General features: G+C 43.8%; 15 non-coding genes across 15 annotated transcripts; all 15 read right to left on the bottom strand.

Annotated features, from left to right (window-relative positions):
• Window positions 1-871: 871 nt before the first annotated feature.
• Window positions 872-944, bottom strand: TRNAF-GAA (transfer RNA phenylalanine (anticodon GAA)). The gene has a single exon. It is a non-coding gene; the product is annotated as a tRNA-Phe (tRNA).
• Window positions 945-1551: 607 nt separating this feature from the next.
• On the bottom strand, window positions 1552-1624 carry TRNAF-GAA (transfer RNA phenylalanine (anticodon GAA)). Its single transcript has one exon. It is a non-coding gene; the product is annotated as a tRNA-Phe (tRNA).
• A 1290-nt stretch (window positions 1625-2914) lies between these two features.
• TRNAF-GAA (transfer RNA phenylalanine (anticodon GAA)) lies at window positions 2915-2987 on the bottom strand. The gene has a single exon. It is a non-coding gene; the product is annotated as a tRNA-Phe (tRNA).
• Window positions 2988-3943: 956 nt separating this feature from the next.
• TRNAF-GAA (transfer RNA phenylalanine (anticodon GAA)) lies at window positions 3944-4016 on the bottom strand. The gene has a single exon. It is a non-coding gene; the product is annotated as a tRNA-Phe (tRNA).
• Window positions 4017-4638: 622 nt separating this feature from the next.
• TRNAF-GAA (transfer RNA phenylalanine (anticodon GAA)) lies at window positions 4639-4711 on the bottom strand. The gene has a single exon. It is a non-coding gene; the product is annotated as a tRNA-Phe (tRNA).
• A 272-nt stretch (window positions 4712-4983) lies between these two features.
• On the bottom strand, window positions 4984-5056 carry TRNAF-GAA (transfer RNA phenylalanine (anticodon GAA)). The gene has a single exon. It is a non-coding gene; the product is annotated as a tRNA-Phe (tRNA).
• Window positions 5057-5329: 273 nt separating this feature from the next.
• Window positions 5330-5402, bottom strand: TRNAF-GAA (transfer RNA phenylalanine (anticodon GAA)). The gene has a single exon. It is a non-coding gene; the product is annotated as a tRNA-Phe (tRNA).
• A 272-nt stretch (window positions 5403-5674) lies between these two features.
• Window positions 5675-5747, bottom strand: TRNAF-GAA (transfer RNA phenylalanine (anticodon GAA)). The gene has a single exon. It is a non-coding gene; the product is annotated as a tRNA-Phe (tRNA).
• A 1305-nt stretch (window positions 5748-7052) lies between these two features.
• TRNAF-GAA (transfer RNA phenylalanine (anticodon GAA)) lies at window positions 7053-7125 on the bottom strand. Its single transcript has one exon. It is a non-coding gene; the product is annotated as a tRNA-Phe (tRNA).
• A 964-nt stretch (window positions 7126-8089) lies between these two features.
• Window positions 8090-8162, bottom strand: TRNAF-GAA (transfer RNA phenylalanine (anticodon GAA)). Its single transcript has one exon. It is a non-coding gene; the product is annotated as a tRNA-Phe (tRNA).
• A 970-nt stretch (window positions 8163-9132) lies between these two features.
• On the bottom strand, window positions 9133-9205 carry TRNAF-GAA (transfer RNA phenylalanine (anticodon GAA)). Its single transcript has one exon. It is a non-coding gene; the product is annotated as a tRNA-Phe (tRNA).
• Window positions 9206-9478: 273 nt separating this feature from the next.
• TRNAF-GAA (transfer RNA phenylalanine (anticodon GAA)) lies at window positions 9479-9551 on the bottom strand. Its single transcript has one exon. It is a non-coding gene; the product is annotated as a tRNA-Phe (tRNA).
• A 621-nt stretch (window positions 9552-10172) lies between these two features.
• TRNAF-GAA (transfer RNA phenylalanine (anticodon GAA)) lies at window positions 10173-10245 on the bottom strand. The gene has a single exon. It is a non-coding gene; the product is annotated as a tRNA-Phe (tRNA).
• Window positions 10246-11205: 960 nt separating this feature from the next.
• On the bottom strand, window positions 11206-11278 carry TRNAF-GAA (transfer RNA phenylalanine (anticodon GAA)). Its single transcript has one exon. It is a non-coding gene; the product is annotated as a tRNA-Phe (tRNA).
• A 967-nt stretch (window positions 11279-12245) lies between these two features.
• On the bottom strand, window positions 12246-12318 carry TRNAF-GAA (transfer RNA phenylalanine (anticodon GAA)). The gene has a single exon. It is a non-coding gene; the product is annotated as a tRNA-Phe (tRNA).
• Between the last annotated feature and the right edge of the window lie 6 nt (window positions 12319-12324).

Here is a 12324-nt window from a genome sequence, read left to right as displayed (position 1 = left end):
CTCAATGGGTAATCTATTGACCAATGATGCACATTGCAATTCATAAAGCATCTGTGAACGATGTGGTGATAAGAAATGAATGCAGGAGCTTTTTGACACTCCACTGCTGGAAAAAGGCCTCCTCATGCTGCCCTGGTCATTGGGGTTTGTCAAAGACAACCACAATGGGGAGTATTTGGTGAACTGAGCAAAAATATGTACCATGCCGAAACCCGGGACCTTTAGATCTTCAGTCTAACGCTCTCCCAACTGAGCTATTTCGACTTCCTCCTGCAGCTTTGGTTAAGTTGCCATGTTATTGACGTACCAGTTTCATAGAGGTTATCAAAAGGGGCTCAATGGGTAATCTATTGACCAATGTTGCACATTGCAATTCATAAAGCATCTGTGAACGATGTGGTGATAAGAAATGAATGCAGGAGCTTTTTGTCACTCCACTGCTGGATAAAGGCCTCCTCATGCTGCCATGGTCATTGGGGTTTGTCAAAGATAACCACAATGGATAGTATTTGGTGAACTGAGCAAAAATAATAACCATGCCGAAACCCGGGACCTTTAGATCTTCAGTCTAACGCTCTCCCAACTGAGCTATTTCGGCATCCTCCTGCCGCATTGGTTTAGTTGCCATGTTATTGACGTCCCAGTTTGATAGAGGTTATCAAAAGTGGCTCAATGGGTAATCTATTGACCAATGATGCACATTGCAATTCATAAAGCATCTGTGAACGATGTGGTGATAAGAAATTAATGCAGGAGCTTTTTGTCACTCCACTGCTGGAAAAAGGCCTCCTCATGCTGCCCTGGTCATTGGGGTTTGTCAAAGACAACCACAATGGGGAGTATTTGGTGAACTGAGCAAAAATATGTACCATGCCAAAACCCGGGATTGAACCAGGGACCTTTAGATCTTCAGTCTAACGCTCTCCCAACTGAGCTATTTCGGCTTCCTCCTGCCGCATTGGTTTAGTTGCCATGTTATTGACGTCCCAGTTTGATAGAGGTTATTAAAAGTGGCTCAATGGGTAATCTATTGACCAATGATGCACATTGCAATTCATAAAGCATCTGTGAACGATGTGGTGATAAGAAATGAATGCAGGAGCTTTTTGTCACTCCACTGCTGGATAAAGGCCTCCTCATGCTGCCCTGGTCATTGGGGTTTGTCAAAGACAACCACAATGGGGAGTATTTGGTGAACTGAGCAAAAATATGTACCATGCCGAAACCCGGGACCTTTAGATCTTCAGTCTAACACTCTCCCAACTGAGCTATTTCGACTTCCTCCTGCAGCATTGGTTTAGTTGCAATGTTATTGACGTCCCAGTTTGATAGAGGTTATCAAAAGTGGCTCAATGGGTAATCTATTGACCAATGATGCACATTGCAATTCATAAAGCATCTGTGAACGATGTGGTGATAAGAAATGAATGCAGGAGCTTTTTGTCACTCCACTGCTGGAAAAAGGCCTCCTCATGCTGCCCTGGTCATTGGGGTTTGTCAAAGACAACCACAATGGGGAGTATTTGGTGAACTGAGCAAAAATATGTACCATGCCGAAACCCGGGATTGAACCAGGGACGTTTAGATCTTCAGTCTAACGCTCTCCCAACTGAGCTATTTCGGCTTCCTCCTGCCGCATTGGTTTAGTTGCCATGTTATTGACGTCCCAGTTTGATAGAGGTTATCAAAAGTGGCTCAATGGGTAATCTATTGACCAATGATGCACATTGCAATTCATAAAGCATCTGTGAACGATGTGGTGATAAGAAATGAATGCAGGAGCTTTTTGTCACTCCACTGCTGGATAAAGGCCTCCTCATGCTGCCATGGTCATTGGGGTTTGTCAAAGATAACCACAATGGGTAGTATTTGGTGAACTGAGCAAAAATAATAACCATGCCGAAACCCGGGACCTTTAGATCTTCAGTCTAACGCTCTCCCAACTGAGCTATTTCGGCTTCCTCCTGCAGCTTTGGTTAAGTTGCCATGTTATTGACGTACCAGTTTCATAGAGGTTGTCAAAAGTGGCTCAATGGGTAATCTATTGACCAATGATGCACATTGCAATTCATAAAGCATCTGTGAACGATGTGGTGATAAGAAATGAATGCAGGAGCTTTTTGTCACTCCACTGCTGGATAAAGTCCTCCTCATGTTGCACTGGTAATTGTGGTTTGTCAAAGTTAACCACAATGGGTAGTACCACTTGGTGAACTGAGCAAAAAAACGTACCATGCCGAAACCCGGGATTAAACCAGGGACCTTTAGATCTTCAGTCTAACGCTCTTCCAAATGAGCTATTTCGGCTTCCTCTTGCAGCATTGGTTTAGTTGCCATGTTATTGATGTCCCAGTTTGATAGAGGTTATCAAAAGTGGCTCAATGGGTAATCTATTGACCAATGATGCACATTGCAATTCATAAAGCATCTGTGAACGATGTGGTGATAAGAAATGAATGCAGGAGCTTTTTGTCACTCCACTGCTGGATAAAGGCCTCCTCATGCTGCCCTGGTCATTGGGGTTTGTCAAAGACAACCACAATGGGGAGTATTTGGTGAACTGAGCAAAAATATGTACCATGCCGAAACCCGGGACCTTTAGATCTTCAGTCTAACGCTCTCCCAACTGAGCTATTTCGACTTCCTCCTGCAGCATTGGTTTAGTTGCAATGTTATTGACGTCCCAGTATGATAGAGGTTATCAAAAGTGGCTCAATGGGTAATCTATTGACCAATGATGCACATTGCAATTCATAAAGCATCTGTGAACGATGTGGTGATAAGAAATGAATGCAGGAGCTTTTTGTCACTCCACTGCTGGAAAAAGGCCTCCTCATGCTGCCCTGGTCATTGGGGTTTGTCAAAGACAACCACAATGGGGAGTATTTGGTGAACTGAGCAAAAATCTGTACCATGCCGAAACCCGGGATTGAACCAGGGACCTTTAGATCTTCAGTCTAACGCTCTCCCAACTGAGCTATTTCGGCTTCCTCCTGCCGCATTAGTTTAGTTGCCATGTTATTGACGTCCCAGTTTGATAGAGGTTATCAAAAGTGGCTCAATGGGTAATCTATTGACCAATGATGCACATTGCAATTCATAAAGCATCTGTGAACGATGTGGTGATAAGAAATGAATGCAGGAGCTTTTTGTCACTCCACTGCTGGATAAAGGCCTCCTCATGCTGCCATGGTCATTGGGGTTTGTCAAAGATAACCACAATGGGTAGTATTTGGTGAACTGAGCAAAAATAATAACCATGCCGAAACCCGGGACCTTTAGATCTTCAGTCTAACGCTCTCCCAACTGAGCTATTTCGGCTTCCTCCTGCAGCTTTGGTTAAGTTGCCATGTTATTGACGTACCAGTTTCATAGAGGTTGTCAAAAGTGGCTCAATGGGTAATCTATTGACCAATGATGCACATTGCAATTCATAAAGCATCTGTGAACGATGTGGTGATAAGAAATGAATGCAGGAGCTTTTTGTCACTCCACTGCTGGATAAAGTCCTCCTCATGTTGCACTGGTAATTGTTGTTTGTCAAAGTTAACCACAATGGGTAGTACCACTTGGTGAACTGAGCAAAAAAACGTACCATGCCGAAACCCGGGATTAAACCAGGGACGTTTAGATCTTCAGTCTAACGCTCTTCCAAATGAGCTATTTCGGCTTCCTCTTGCAGCATTGGTTTAGTTGCCATGTTATTGATGTCCCAGTTTGATAGAGGTTATCAAAAGTGGCTCAATGGGTAATCTATTGACCAATGATGCACATTGCAATTCATAAAGCATCTGTGAACGATGTGGTGATAAGAAATGAATGCAGGAGCTTTTTGTCACTCCACTGCTGGAAAAAGGCCTCCTCATGCTGCCCTGGTCATTGGGGTTTGTCAAAGACAACCACAATGGGGAGTATTTGGTGAACTGAGCAAAAATATGTACCATGCCAAAACCCGGGATTGAACCAGGGACCTTTAGATCTTCAGTCTAACGCTCTCCCAACTGAGCTATTTCGGCTTCCTCCTGCCGCATTGGTTTAGTTGCCATGTTATTGACGTCCCAGTTTGATAGGGGTTATCAAAAGTGGCTCAATGGGTAATCTATTGACCAAAGATGCACATTGCAATTCATAATGCATTTGTGCATAATGTGTTGATAAGAAATACATACGGGAGCTTTTTGTCACTCTACTGCTGGATAAAGTCCTCCTCATGTTGCACTGGTAATTGTGGTTTGTCAAAGTTAACCACAATGGGTAGTACCACTTGGTGAACTGAGCAAAAAAACGTACCATGCCGAAACCCGGGATTAAACCAGGGACCTTTAGATCTTCAGTCTAACGCTCTTCCAAATGAGCTTTTTCGGCTTCCTCTTGCAGCATTGGTTTAGTTGCCATGTTATTGATGTCCCAGTTTGATAGAGGTTATCAAAAGTGGCTCAATGGGTAATCTATTGACCAATGATGCACATTGCAATTCATAAAGCATCTGTGAACGATGCGGTGATAAGAAATGAATGCAGGAGCTTTTTGTCACTCCACTGCTGGATAAAGGCCTTCTCATGCTGCCCTGGTCATTGGGGTTTGTCAAAGATAACCTCAATGGGTAGTATTTGGTGAACTGAGCAAAAATATGTACCATGCCGAAACCCGGGATTGAACCAGGGACCTTTAGATCTTCAGTCTAACGCTCTCCCAACTGAGCTATTTCGGCGTCCTCCTGCCGCATTGGTTTAGTTGCCATGTTATTGACGTCCCAGTTTGATAGAGGTTATCAAAAGTGGCTCAATGGGTAATCTATTGACCAATGATGCACATTGCAATTCATAAAGCATCTGTGAACGATGTGGTGATAAGAAATGAATGCAGGAGCTTTTTGACACTCCACTGCTGGAAAAAGGCCTCCTCATGCTGCCCTGGTCATTGGGGTTTGTCAAAGACAACCACAATGGGGAGTATTTGGTGAACTGAGCAAAATATGTACCATGCCGAAACCCGGGATTGAACCAGGGACCTTTAGATCTTCAGTCTAACGCTCTCCCAACTGAGCTATTTCGGCATCCTCCTGCCGCATTGGTTTAGTTGCCATGTTATTGACGTCCCAGTTTGATAGAGGTTATCAAAAGTGGCTCAATGGGTAATCTATTGACCAATGATGCCCATTGCAATTCATAAAGCATCTGTGAGCGATGTGGTGATAAGAAATGAATGCAGGAGCTTTTTGTCACTACTCTGCTGGATAAAGTCCTCCTCATGCTGCACTGATCATTGGGGTTTGTCAAAGTTAACCACAATGGGTAGTACTTGGTGAACTGAGCAAAAATATGTACCATGCCAAAACCCGGGATTGAACCAGGGACCTTTAGATCTTCAGTCTAACGCTCTCCCAACTGAGCTATTTCGGCATCCTCCTGCTGCATTGGTTTAGTTGCCATGTTATTGACGTCCCAGTTTGATAGAGGTTATCAAAAGTGGCTCAATGGGTAATCTATTGACCAATGATGCCCATTGCAATTCATAAAGCATCTGTGAGCGATGTGGTGATAAGAAATTAATGCAGGAATTTTTGTCACTCCACTGCTGGATAAAGGCCTCATCATGCTGCACTGGTCATTGGGGTTTGTCAAAGATAACCACAATGGGTAGTACTTGGTGAACTGAGCAAAAATTTGTACCATGCCGAAACCCGGGATTGAACCAGGGACCTTTAGATCTTCAGTCTAACGCTCTCCCAACTGAGCTATTTCGGCTTCCTCCTGCCGCATTGGTTTAGTTGCCATGTTATTGACGTCCCAGTTTGATAGAGGTTATCAAAAGTGGCTCAATGGGTAATCTATTGACCAATGATGCACATTGCAATTCATAAAGCATCTGTGAACGATGTGGTGATAAGAAATGAATGCAGGAGCTTTTTGTCACTCCACTGCTGGATAAAGTCCTCCTCATGTTGCACTGGTAATTGTGGTTTGTCAAAGTTAACCACAATGGGTAGTACCACTTGGTGAACTGAGCAAAAAAACGTACCATGCCGAAACCCGGGATTAAACCAGGGACCTTTAGATCTTCAGTCTAACGCTCTTCCAAATGAGCTATTTCGGCTTCCTCTTGCAGCATTGGTTTAGTTGCCATGTTATTGATGTCCCAGTTTGATAGAGGTTATCAAAAGTGGCTCAATGGGTAATCTATTGACCAATGATGCACATTGCAATTCATAAAGCATCTGTGAACGATGTGGTGATAAGAAATGAATACAGGAGCTTTTTGTCACTCCACTGCTGGAAAAAGGCCTCCTCATGCTGCCATGGTCATTGGGGTTTGTCAAAGATAACCACAATGGGTAGTATTTGGTGAACTGAGCAAAAATAATAACCATGCCGAAACCCGGGACCTTTAGATCTTCAGTCTAACGCTCTCCCAACTGAGCTATTTCGGCTTCCTCCTGCAGCTTTGGTTAAGTTGCCATATTATTGACGTACCAGTTTCATAGAGGTTGTCAAAAGTGGCTCAATGGGTAATCTATTGACCAATGATGCACATTGCAATTCATAATGCATTTGTGCACAAAGTGGTGATAAGAAATGAATGCAGGAGCTTTTTGTCACTCCACTGCTGGATAAAGGCCTCCTCGTGCTGCACTGGTCATTGGGTTTTGTCAAAGTTAACCACAATGGGTAGTACCACTTGGTGAACTGAGCAAAAAAACGTACCATGCCGAAACCCGGGATTAAACCAGGGACCTTTAGATCTTCAGTCTAACGCTCTCCCAACTGAGCGATTTCGGCTTCCTCCTGCAGCATTGGTTTAGTTGCCATGTTATTGACGTCCCAGTTTGATAGAGGTTATCAAATGTGGCTCAATGGGTAATCTATTGACCAATGATGCACATTGCAATTCATAAAGCATCTGTGAACGATGCGGTGATAAGAAATGAATGCAGGAGCTTTTTGTCACTCTACTGCTGGATAAAGGCCTCCTCATGCTGCCCTGGTCATTGGGGTTTGTCAAATATAACCACAATGGGTAGTACTTGGTGAACTGAGCAAAAATATGTACCATGCCGAAACCCGGGATTGAACCAGGGACCTTTAGATCTTCAGTCTAACGCTCTCCCAACTGAGCTATTTCGGCTTCCTTCTGCCGCATTGGTTTAGTTGCCATGTTATTGACGTCCCAGTTTGATAGAGGTTATCAAAAGTGGCTCAATGGGTAATCTATTGACCAATGATGCACATTGCAATTCATAATGCATTTGTGCACAATGTGGTGATAAGAAATACATATGGGAACTTTTTGTCACTCCACTGCTGGATAAAGGCCTCCTCGTGCTGCACTGGTCATTGGGGTTTGTCAAAGTTAACCACAATGGATAGTACCACATGGTGAACTGAGCAAATATATGTACCATGCCGTAACCCGGGATTGAACCAGGGACCTTTATATCTTCAGTCTAACGCTCTCCCAACTGAGCTATTTCGGCTTCCTCCTGCAACATTGGTTTAGTTGCCATGTTATTGACGTCCCAGTTTGATAGAGGTTATCAAAAGTGGCTCAATGGGTAATCTATTGACCAATGATGCACATTGCAATTCATAATGCATTTGTGCACAATGTGGTGATAATAAATACATATGGGAGCTTTTTGTCACTGCACTGCTGGATAAAGGCCTCCTCATGCTGCACTGGTCATTGGGGTTTGTCAAAGATAACCAGAATGGGTAGTACTTGGTGAACTGAGCAAAAATATTTACCATGCCGAAACCCGAGATTGAACCAGGGACCTTTAGATCTTCAGTCTAACGCTCTCCCAACTGAGCTATTTCGGCTTCCTGCAGCATTGGTTTAGTTGCCATGTTATTGACGTCGCAGTTTGATAGAGGTTATCAAAAGTGGCTCAATGGGTTATCTATTGACCAATGATGCCCATTGCAATTCATAAAGCATCTGTGAACGATGTGGTGATAAGAAATTAATGCAGGAGTTTTTGTCACTCCACTGCTGGATAAAGGCCTCATCATGCTTCACTGGTCATTGGGGTTTGTCAAAGATAACCACAATGGGTAGTACTTGGTGAACTGAGCAAAAATATGTACCATGCCGAAACCCGGGATTGAACCAGGGACCTTTAGATCTTCAGTCTAACGCTCTCCCAACTGAGCTATTTCGGCTCCCTCCTGCAGCATTGGTTTAGTTGCCATGTTATTGACGTCCCAGTTTGATAGAGGTTATCAAAAGTGGCTCAATGGGTAATCTATTGACCAATGATGCACATTGCAATTCATAATGCATTTGTGCACAATGTGGTGATAAGAAATTAATGCAAGGGTTTTTGTCACTCTACTGCTGGATAAAGGCCTCCTCATGCTGCACTGGTCATTGGGGTTTGTCAAAGTTAACATCAATGGGTAGTACCACTTGGTGAACTGAGCAAAAACATGTACCATGCCAAACCCCGGGATTGAACCAGGGACCTTTAGATCTTCAGTCTAACGCTCTCCCAACTGAGCTATTTCGGCTCCCTCCTGCAGCATTGGTTTAGTTGCCATGTTATTGACGTCCCAGTTTGATAGAGGTTATCAAAAGTGGCTCAATGGGTAATCTATTGACCAATGATGCACATTGCAATTCATAATGCATTTGTGCACAATGTGGTGATAAGAAATACATGCGGGAGCTTTTTGTCACTCCACTGCTGGATAAAGGCCTCCTCGTGTTGCACTGGTCATTGGGGTTTGTCAAAGTTAACCACAATGGGTAGTACCACATGGTGAACTGAGCAAAAATATGTACCATGCCAAAACCTGGGATTGAACCATGGACCTTTAGATCTTCAGTCTAACGCTCTCCCAACTGAGCGATTTCGGCTTCTTCCTGCAGCATTGGTTTAGTTGCCATGTTATTGACGTCCCAGTTTGATAGAGGTTATCAAAAGTGGCTCAATGGGTAATCTATTGACCAATGATGCACATGGCAATTCATAAAGCATCTGTGAACGATGCGGTGATAAGAAATGAATGCAGGAGCTTTTTGTCACTCTACTGCTGGATAAAGGCCTCCTCATGCTGCACTGGCCATTGGGGTTTGTCAAAGATAACCACAATGGGTAGTACTTGGTGAACTGAGCAAAAATATGTACCATGCCGAAACCCGGGATTGAACCAGGGACCTTTAGATCTTCAGTCTAACGCTCTCCCAACTGAGCTATTTCGGCTTCCTTCTGCCGCATTGGTTTAGTTGCCATGTTATTGGCGTCCCAGTTTGATAGAGGTTATCAAAAGTGGCTCAATGGGTAATCTATTGACCAATGATGCACATTGCAATTCATAAAGCATCTGTGAACGATGTGGTGATAAGAAATGAATGCAGGAGCTTTTTGTCACTCCACTGCTGGAAAAAGGCCTCCTCATGCTGCCCTGGTCATTGGGGTTTGTCAAAGACAACCACAATGGGGAGTATTTGGTGAACTGAGCAAACATATGTATCACGCCGAAACCCGGGATTGAACCAGGGACCTTTAGATCTTCAGTCTAACGCTCTCCCAACTGAGCTATTTCGGCTTCCTTCTGCCGCATTGGTTTAGTTGCCATGTTATTGACGTCCCAGTTTGATAGAGGTTATCAAAAGCGGCTCAATGGGTAATCTATTGACCAATGATGCACATTGCAATTCATAAAGCATCTGTGAACGATGTGGTGATAAGAAATGAATGCAGGAGCTTTTTGTCACTCCACTGCTGGAAAATGGCCTCCTCATGCTGCCATGGTCATTGGGGTTTGTCAAAGATAACCACAATGGGTAGTATTTGGTGAACTGAGCAAAATATGTACCATGCCGAAACCCGAGATTGAACCAGGGACCTTTAGATCTTCAGTCTAACGCTCTCCCAACTGAGCTATTTCGGCTTCCTCCTGCCGCATTGGTTTAGTTGCCATGTTATTGGCGTCCCAGTTTGATAGAGGTTATCAAAAGTGGCTCAATGGGTAATCTATTGACCAATGATGCACATTGCAATTCATAAAGCATCTGTGAACGATGTGGTGATAAGAAATGAATGCAGGAGCTTTTTGTCACTCCACTGCTGGATAAAGGCCTCCTCATGCTGCACTGGTCATTGGGGTTTGTCAAAGTTAACCACAATGGGTAGTTCCACTTGGTGAACTGAGCAAAAATATGCACCATGCCGAAACCCGGGATTGAACCAGGGACCTTTAGATCTTCAGTCTAACGCTCTCCCAACTGAGCTATTTCGGCTTCCTGCAGCATTGGTTTAGTTGCCATGTTATTGACGTCCCAGTTTGATAGAGGTTATCAAAAGTGGCTCAATGGGTAATCTATTGACCAATGATGCACATTGCAATTCATAATGCATTTGTGCACAATGTGGTGATAAGAAATTAATGCAAGAGTTTTTGTCACTCCACTGCTGGATGAAGGCCTCCTCATGCTGCACTGGTCATTGGGGTTTGTCAAAGTTAACATCAATGGGTAGTATTTGGTGAACTGAGCAAAATATGTACCGTGCCGAAACCCGAGATTGAACCAGGGACCTTTAGATCTTCAGTCTAACGCTCTCCCAACTGAGCTATTTCGGCTTCATCCTGCCGCATTGGTTTAGTTGCCATGTTATTGGCGTCCCAGTTTGATAGAGGTTATCAAAAGTGGCTCAATGGGTAATCTATTGACCAATGATGCACATTGCAATTCATAAAGCATCTGTGAACGATGTGGTGATAAGAAATGAATGCAGGAGCTTTTTGTCACTCCACTGCTGGAAAAAGGCCTCCTCATGCTGCCCTGGTCATTGGGGTTTGTCAAAGACAACCACAATGGGTAGTATTTGGTGAACTGAGCAAAAATAATAACCATGCCGCAACCCAGGATTGAACCAGGAACCTTTAGATCTTCAGTCTAACACTCTCCCAACTGCGCTATTTCGGCTTCCTACTGCAGCATTGGTTTAGTTGCCATGTTATTGACGTCGCAGTTTGATAGAGGTTATCAAAAGTGGCTCAATGGGTAATCTATTGACCAATGATGCACATTGCAATTCATAAAGCATCTGTGAACGATGCGGTGATAAGAAATGAATGCAGGAGCTTTTTGTCACTCTACTGCTGGATAAAGGCCTCCTCATGCTGCACTGGCCATTGGGGTTTGTCAAAGATAACCACAATGGGTAGTATTTGGTGAACTGAGCAAAAATATGTACCATGCCGAAACCCGGGATTGAACCAGGGACCTTTAGATCTTCAGTCTAACGCTCTCCCAACTGAGCTATTTCGGCTACCTGCAGCATTGGTTTAGTTGCCATGTTATTGACGTCCCAGTTTGATAGAGGTTATCAAAAGTGGCTCAATGGGTAATCTATTGACCAATGATGCACATTGCAATTCATAATGCATTTGTGCACAATGTGGTGATAAGAAATTAATGCAAGAGTTTTTGTCACTCCACTGCTGGATGAAGGCCTCCTCATGCTGCACTGGTCATTGGGGTTTGTCAAAGTTAACATCAATGGGTAGTACCACTTGGTGAACTGAGCAAAAACATGTACCATGCCGAACCCCGGGATTGAACCAGGGACCTTTAGATCTTCAGTCTAACGCTCTCCCAACTGAGCTATTTCGGCTCCCTCCTGCAGCATTGGTTTAGTTGCCATGTTATTGACGTCCCAGTTTGATAGAGGTTATCAAAAGTGGCTCAATGGGTAATCTATTGACCAATGATGCACATTGCAATTCATAATGCATTTGTGCACAATGTGGTGATAAGAAATACATGCGGGAGCTTTTTGTCACTCCACTGCTGGATAAAGGCCTCCTCGTGTTGCACTGGTCATTGGGGTTTGTCAAAGTTAACCACAATGGGTAGTACCACATGGTGAACTGAGCAAAAATATGTACCATGCCGAAACCTGGGATTGAACCAGGGACCTTTAGATCTTCAGTCTAACGCTCTCCCAACTGAGCGATTTCGGCTTCCTCCTGCAGCATTGGTTTAGTTGCCATGTTATTGACGTACCAGTTTGATAGAGGTTATCAAAAGTGGCTCAATGGGTAATCTATTGACCCATGATGCACATGGCAATTCATAAAGCATCTGTGAACGATGCGGTGATAAGAAATGAATGCAGGAGCTTTTTGTCACTCTACTGCTGGATAAAGGCCTCCTCATGCTGCACTGGCCATTGGGGTTTGTCAAAGATAACCACAATGGGTAGTACTTGGTGAACTGAGCAAAAATATGTACCATGCCGAAACCCGGGATTGAACCAGGGACCTTTAGATCTTCAGTCTAACGCTCTCCCAACTGAGCTATTTCGGCTTCCTT

Source organism: Lampetra planeri, chromosome 21, assembly GCF_965212315.1.
Source record: "Lampetra planeri chromosome 21, kcLamPlan1.2.h2, whole genome shotgun sequence".
NCBI lineage: Eukaryota > Metazoa > Chordata > Hyperoartia > Petromyzontiformes > Petromyzontidae > Lampetra > Lampetra planeri.
The sequence above is the reverse complement of the archived record's forward strand: the minus strand, read 5'-3'. Positions and strand labels throughout refer to the sequence as shown.